An 8,014-nucleotide genomic window follows, 5' to 3' on the forward strand; every position below is an offset into this window, starting at 1 on the left:
GGATAGTCTTGGTTTATACTCTCTAGAATTTACGAGATTGAGAGGGGATCTTATAGAAACTTACAAAATTCTTAACGGGTTGGACAGGCTAGATGCAGGAAGATTGTTCCCGATGTTAGGGAAGTCCAGAACAAGGGGTCACAGCTTAAGGATAAGGGGGAAATCCTTTAAAACCGAGATGAGAAGAACTTTTTTCACACAGAGAGTGGTGAATCTCTGGAACTCTCTGCCACAGAGGGTAGTTGAGGCCAGTTCATTGGCTATATTTAAGAGGGAGTTAGATGTGGCCCTTGTGGCTAAGAGGATCAGGGGGTATGGAGAGAAGGTAGGTACAGGATACTGAGTTGGATGATCAGCCATGATCATATTGAATGGCGGTGCAGGCTCGAAGGGCCGAATGGCCTACTCCTGCACCTAATTTCTATGTTTCTATATGGCGCAACCTACACCAACTGCTACGTTCACAATACAACCTCCAGAGCCATTCGATTTTACCAAGCCTCAAGAATGGGAGCGTTGGATCAGGAGATTCGACCGCTTTCGGCTTGCAAGCAATTTAAACGCGACGTCGGCAGAAAACCAGGTGAACACGTTAGTGTATTGCATGGGCGATGAAGCAGAAGATGTGCTAAAGGGGCTAACGCTAACTGCAGATGAGAGGAGGGTGTACACGGATGTCAAGGCAGGCTTTGATGCATTTTTTGTACCTAAAAAGAATGTAATCTACGAAAGAGCCAAGTTCAATCAGCGTGTGCAACTGCCAGGAGAAACGATGGATTCCTTCAACACTGCTCTATACGGATTAGCTGAACACTGCAACTATGGACAGTTACAGAACGAGCTGATCCGCGACAGGTTAGTGGTCGGGCTGAGAAACGTCTCATTGTCAGAAAAGCTACAGCTAGACAGAGACCTAACCCTTGAAACTGCTATAACAAAGACAAGGCAGTCTGAAGAAGTTAGACGACAGCGGTCTGACTTAAGAGGAGAAAATAGCGGTGCTAGCAAGTGCTCAAATGTTGATGCTGTGCATGCTAAAAGCTACAGAAAACCCAAATTTCCCTCAAAGCCTCAGCCACAAGCACAAACACCAGGCAAAAATAAACTTAATACACAGCCACAGCCAGGTTCAAAGGCCTGCTATAGATGTGGAAAAATGCCCTCGCATGGAAAAATGGAATGCCCTGCTAAAGATGCTGTGTGTCACAACTGTGGCAAAAAGGGACATTATGGCAAAGTGTGCAGAAACAGTGCAAAATCTCTCAATGCTGTCACTACAGAGGAAGAAGAGAGCTTTTTCCTGGGAACCGTGTATGCTGGAAAAGACCCGTGGATGGTGCAGCTACAAGTGAGCCAAAAAAAAGTGTGCTTTAAAATAGACATGGTGCGGATGTCACCGCCATGCCAGTCGAGGTGTACCATGACATTACAGGGGGGCATGATGTGAAGCGCCTGGCAGTGTCGACACGCCCATTGTTTGGGCCAGGGGGCAATGCACTCTCTGTCCTGGGTGTAGCCAGAGAAACACTGTGCAGAGGCAAAAAGACAGCCATAGAGAACATTTATGTAGTCAAAGACCTGCACACTGCACTGTTGGGAAGACCTGCCATAGAACGGCTTCAGCTTGTGTGCAGGGTTGACGGCATCACCTTGGAATCAGTGAAACAACAATATCCGAAGCTGTGTAGCGGCTTGGGTCTTGTTCGGAGACCATACTCAATTAAATTGAAGCCAGAGGCTGTGCCCTTCTCTCTCCACACGCCACGCAGAGTCCCTCTGCCGCTTATGGGAAAAGTGAAGAAGGAGATAGACCGTATGGAGAAGATGGGCGTAATCACCAAGATTGAGGAGCCGACTGATTGGTGTGCCGGGATGGTGGTATTGCCGAAGAAAACAGGTGATGTTCGCATTTGTGTGGACTTCACAATGATGAATGGATCAGTATGCAGAGAAAAGTTTATCCTGCTTTCTGTCGAGCACACTCTGGGCATGCTAGCTGGCGCAACAGTATTCAGCAAATTAGATGCCAACATGGGCTTTTGGCAAGTACCATTGACAAAAGAGTCTGCCAAATACACCACCTTCATCACGCCTTTTGGGCGCTACTATTTTAACCGTCTACCCTTTGGCATAGCATCAGCCCCCGAGCACTTTCAAAGGATGATGATGACAGAAGTGACCGGTGGCCTGGAGGGGGTACTGTGTCCATATAACCATATAACCATATAACAATTACAGCACGGAAACAGGCCATCTCGGCCCTACAAGTCCATGCCGAACAAATTTTTTTTTTTCCCCTTAGTCACACCTGCCTGCACTCATACCATAACCCTCCATTCCCTTCTCATCCATATGCCTATCCAATTTATTTTTAAATGATACCAATGAACCTGCCTCCACCACTTCCACTGGGAGCTCATTCCACACCGCCACCACTCTCTGCGTAAAGAAGTTCCCCCTCATATTACCCCTAAACTTCTGTCCCTTAATTCTGAAGTCATGTTCTCTTGTTTGAATCTTCCCTATTCTCAAAGGGAAAAGCTTGTCCACATCAACTCTGTCTATCCCTCTCATCATTTTAAAGACCTCTATCAGGTCCCCCCTTAACCTTCTGCGCTCCAGAGAATAAAGACCTAACTTATTCAACCTATCTCTGTAACTTAGTTGTTGAAACCCAGGCAACATTCTAGTAAATCTCCTCTGTACTCTCTATTATTTTGTTGACACCATCTCCAGATTTGGTCTCATAATGCCTTGTACAAACCAAACATTGTACACCATACTCAATCCAGATTTGGTCTAGCACCAAAAGCCTTGTTTACAATTTTCTACATGACATCCCACCTTCAAGGAACTATGCACGGTTATACCCAGATCCCTCTGTTCAACTGTATTCTTCAATTCCCTACCATTTACCATGTACGTCCTATTTTGATTTGTCCTGCCAAGGTGTAGCACCTCACATTTATCAGCATTAAACTCCATCTGCCATCTTTCAGCCCATTTTTCCAAATGGCCTAAATCACTCTGTAGACTTTGGAAATCCTCTTCATTATCCACAACACCCCCTATCTTGGTATCAACTGCATACTTACTAATCCAATTTACCACACCTTCATCCAGATCATTGATGTGCATGACAAACAACAAAGGACCCAACACAGATCCCTGAGGCACCCCACTAGTCACCTGCCTCCAACCCGATAAACAGCCATCCACCATTACCCTCTGGCTTCTCCCATTCAGCCACTGTTGAATCCATCTTGCTATTCCTGCATTTATACCCAACAGTTGAACCTTCTTAACCAACCTTCCATGAGGAACCTTGTCAAAGGCCTTACTAAAGTCCATATAGACAACATCCACTGCTTTACCCTCATCAATTTCCCTAGTAACCTCTTCAAAAAATTCAAGAAGATTAGTCAAACATGACCTTCCAGGCACAAATCCATGTTGACTGTTCCTAATCAGACCCTGTTTATCTAGATGCTTATATATATTATCTCTAAGTATCTTTTCTATTAATTTGCCCACCACTGAAGTCAAACTAACAGGTCTATAATTGCTAGGTTTACTCTTAGAACCCTTTTTAAACAATGGAACAACATGCGCAGTACGCCAATCCTCGGGGACTATTCCCGTTTCTAATGACATTTGAAATATTTCTGTCATAGCACCGGCTATTTCTACACTAACTTCCCGCAATGTCCTAGGGAATATCCTGTCAGGACCTGGAGACTTATCCACTTTTATATTTTTCAAAAGTGTCAGTACTTCTTTTACTTTGAACCTCATAGTATCCATAGCTACTCTACTAGTTTCCCTTACCTCACATAATTCAATATCCTTCTCCTTGGTGAATACCGAAGAAAAACAATTGTTCAATATCTCCCCCATCTCTTTTGGCTCTGCAGATAGCTGTCCACTCTGTCTCTCCAATGGACCAATTTTATCCCTCCTTATCCTTTTGCTATTAATATAGCTGTAGAAACCCTTTGGATTGACTTTCACCTTACTTGCCAAAGCAACCTCATATCTTCTTTTAGCTTTTCTAATTTCTTTCTTAAGATTCTTTTTACATTCCTTATACTCCTCAAGCACCTCATTTACTTCATGCTGCCTATAATTATTTTAGATCTCCCTCTTTTTCCGAACAAGATGTCCAATTTCCCTTGAAAACCAGGGCTCTTTCCAATTTTTACTGTTTCCTTTCAACCGAACAGGAACATAAAGATTCTGTACTCTTAAAATGTCCCCTTTAAATGTCCTCCATTTCTCTTCTACATCTTTCCCATAAAACAAAATGTCCCAGTTCACTCCTTTTAAATCATCTCGCATCGCATCAAAGTTAGCCTTTCTCCAATCAAAAATCTCAACCCTAGGTCCAGTTCTGACCCTCTCCATAATTATATTGAAACTAATGGTATTGTGATCACTGGACCCGAAGTGCTCCCCAACGCATACCTCCGCCACCTGTCCAGTCTCATTTCCTAACAGGAGGTCCAGCACTGCCCCTCCTCTGGTAGGTACCTCTATGTATTGCTGCAAAAAACTATCCTGCACACATTTTACAAACTCCAACCCATCCAGCCCATTTACAGAATGTGTTTCCCAGTCTATGTGTGGAAAGTTGAAATTTCCCACAATCACTACCTTGTGCTTACTACTAATCTCTGCTATCTCCTTACAAATGGTGTCATATGGATGACATCCTGGTCTGGGGACAGACGCAGGAGGAGCATGATGTGCGGCTACATGCGGTGCTAGAGAAGGCACAAAAGGCCGGCATTACGCTCAACATGGACAAATGTGAGCTCACACGCCACACAGTCAGATTCCTGGGTTATGTGATTTCAGCAGATGGAGTGAAGCCAGATCCAGAGAAGACGAGAGCAGTACAAGAGATGGATGCACCCAAAAATGTCAGCGAACTCATGAGTTTTCTGGGCATGGTCAATCAGCTGGGCCGCTTCTTGTCTAACCTGGCTGAAAAAGACAAAGTACTACGAGACCTACTGTCCAAGAAGAACCACTGGTACTGGGGGACAGAGCAGCAGGCCGCCTTTGATCAGTTAAAAACAGAGCTGTCATCCACACCAGTGCTCACATTATATAGCCCAAACAGTGCTCTAAAGATCTCTGCTGATGCCTCTTCCTTTGGCCTGGGGGCAGTCCTGCTGCAGAAGAACGATGCCATGTGGTCACCTGTGGCATATGCGTCCAGGTCAATGACACCAACAGAGCAGCGCTATGCTCAAGTAGAAAAGGAGGCATTGGCTGCGACATGGGCATGTGAAAGGTTCAGCTGTTTCATCCTGGGAAGACCATTCGAGCTGGAAACTAACAATAAGCCGTTGGTGAGTCTGCTGGGAGGGAAAGCTTTGGATGACCTCCCACCAAGAATCCAAAGATTTAGGATGAGACTCATGAGGTACAGCTATACAGTCGATCATGTCCCTGGCAAAAGCCTGTGGACAGCCGACACCTTATCTCGTGCTCCTCTGAGAGCCGCAAGAACACACACAGACACAAGCCTATTAGAGGACACCAACATATATGTAGACTCTGTCATCAGCAACATTCCTGTCAGTGGAGATTATCTGAGCAGCCTACGTGAGCACCTGCAGGCAGACAGCACATGCTCTGCACTGATGGAGTACTGCACAGATGGCTGGCCCGACAAAAGCCAACTGCAGGGAGTGCTGAGACATTACTGGGCTGATAGAGCAGTGCTGACTGTGCACGATGGGCTGCTGCTGCGGGGCACGAGGCTCGTCATCCCATCAGCCTTACAAGGTGATGTGCTGCAGAGACTACACGAGGGACACCTGGCGGTGACAAAGTGCAGGGGCCGGGACAAACAGATGGTGTGGTGGCCTGGACTCAGCAGCCAGCTGAATGACATGGTGCTGAAATGTAGAACCTGCATCCAAGAGAGAAGGAACGTCAAAGAGCCGCTGATGCCAACGGAGATGCCAGACAGGCCTTGGCAAACCTTGGGAGCTGACCTATTCACGCTGAAAGACAAGACTTATCTACTAGTAGTAGATTATTTCTCAAGATATGTGGAAGTTGCGCTGCTATCACCCACAAGGTCCACAGATGTGGTGGTGCACCTGAAATCCATATTTGCTCGTCATGGAATTTGTGAATTTCTTAAAAGTGACAATGGGCCCCAGTTCTCAGGTAGCCACTTTAAAGCCTTTGCAGCAGAGTATGGCTTTGTGCACATCACGAGCAGCCCCAGGTTTCCTCAGAGCAATGGGATGGCGGAGCGCGCTGTACAAACCATGAAAAACCTGCTAACAAAGGCGTCAGACCCATATTTGCATTGCTGGCCTACAGAGCAACCCCTCTACTGAACGGCTATAGCCCGGCCGAGCTGTTGATGGGGCGCCGCCTCCGCACTACAGTTCCTGCCCTTCCAACCCTGCTGAATCCAGTTTTGCTTGACTACAACGCGCTGGGGGCCAAAGAAAGGGAGAAGAGGTGGAACGACGCAAGATCCTTTGACAAGAGGCACGGAGCGAGAAATCTGGAGCCACTAGTACCTGGGGAGGATGTGTGGATCACCGATGCACGAGTCCAGGGCAAAGTGCTATCTACACACAATACCCCTCGCTCTTATATCGTCCAGGTGCCTCAGGGCACACTGAGGAGGAACCGGCAGCACTTGGTGCCGCTGCAGACCAACAGTGGGGTAGTCGACGCTGATGAGCCACCGGTGGGAGAAGATTCAGCTCCACCAGAGCCAGCTCCACCAGTGACAACATCACCCAGCGGAGAGGGCCCCACCACAGAGGCTGTGCGGACCAGGTGTGGGAGAGAGGTTAGAAAGCCGAAGAGACTTGATTTGTGATTTATTGATCTGTTTTCTACAATAAAGAAAAAGAGAGAGAGTGAAATGTGATGTGAAATTGTTCTGTAAACCTGTTACATTTACCTGAAACCTGAGAGTTTAAGTTTTGAAGAACACAGCCTGCTAAAGAATAGTTCACAGTATGGTAACGTGTAAGTTATTTTATTTCTATTTTGCATGCTTAGATCAGGGACAGGTCTTCCAGCAAAAGGGCAGAATAAACCCCTTAAGACCTGCAGAGACAAAGGTAGTCCACCCTTTGTTCTCAAAGAAAGGGAGATGTGGCATTATGCAATAATTGTGTAAGGCTGGGCAGACGGGCACTAGGATCCTGTGTGACAGAAGCCAGGCTCCAGTAACCGGATGGGACTGGAACCCTGGTGTGTGGGCAGTTAGGGAGTTGCCTGGGCTGGCACACGAGGCTGTTGCTGTTGCTGCTGTTGTACAGAGTTGTTAAATAAAGAGATACTCCGTTTACGTCGTCGTACAAGCCTTATTACAAGCATAACCCGACACTTTCAGCAAGCAACACAGCAGGAGCGCACAGAGCAAGATCTGTCCTCCTGCAAGAGGGAATTGGCTGAGCTAAGGTTTGGTTCTACTTGGACTGGGATATCAGTTGCATTTCTATTGTGCCATATGATCAAATGGGATTATCCCTTGATGCTTTGGCCAGCAAACAACGTTTGAAGTGTCGATGATGGTAGCAAACACGGCAGTCAATTTTCGTAGGGTGTTGTCGTAGAGCCACAAATTATTCAACTCCTTGACGAAGGAGAATCCGTCTGGTTTAAAGGAGGACATTCTGTTGCAAATGGCTGAACGGCTTTCATTTGGTTTGTTTTAGATTAGTTTAGTTTAGGGAGAATCTAAATCCAAGCTGACTATCAACACGCATTTGGGATTGTTTCAGTTCGATACACTCCCATTTGGCATATCATCAGCCCCTGGGATTTTTCAAGGGTTTATGACACAAATTCTAGACATAATTGAAGGTGTGGTGTGTTACTTGGATGACATCCTCATCTCAGCCCCTGGCAGGCAGACACATGATGAAAGGTTGGAAGTGGTACTCAAATGCTTTGAGACACACAGTGTAAGAGTGAAGGCACAAAAGTATGAGTTCTTTCAGAACTAGGTAGAGTACTTGGGTCA

This window comes from Leucoraja erinacea, chromosome 38, assembly GCF_028641065.1.
Source record: "Leucoraja erinacea ecotype New England chromosome 38, Leri_hhj_1, whole genome shotgun sequence".
Taxonomy (NCBI): domain Eukaryota; kingdom Metazoa; phylum Chordata; class Chondrichthyes; order Rajiformes; family Rajidae; genus Leucoraja; species Leucoraja erinaceus.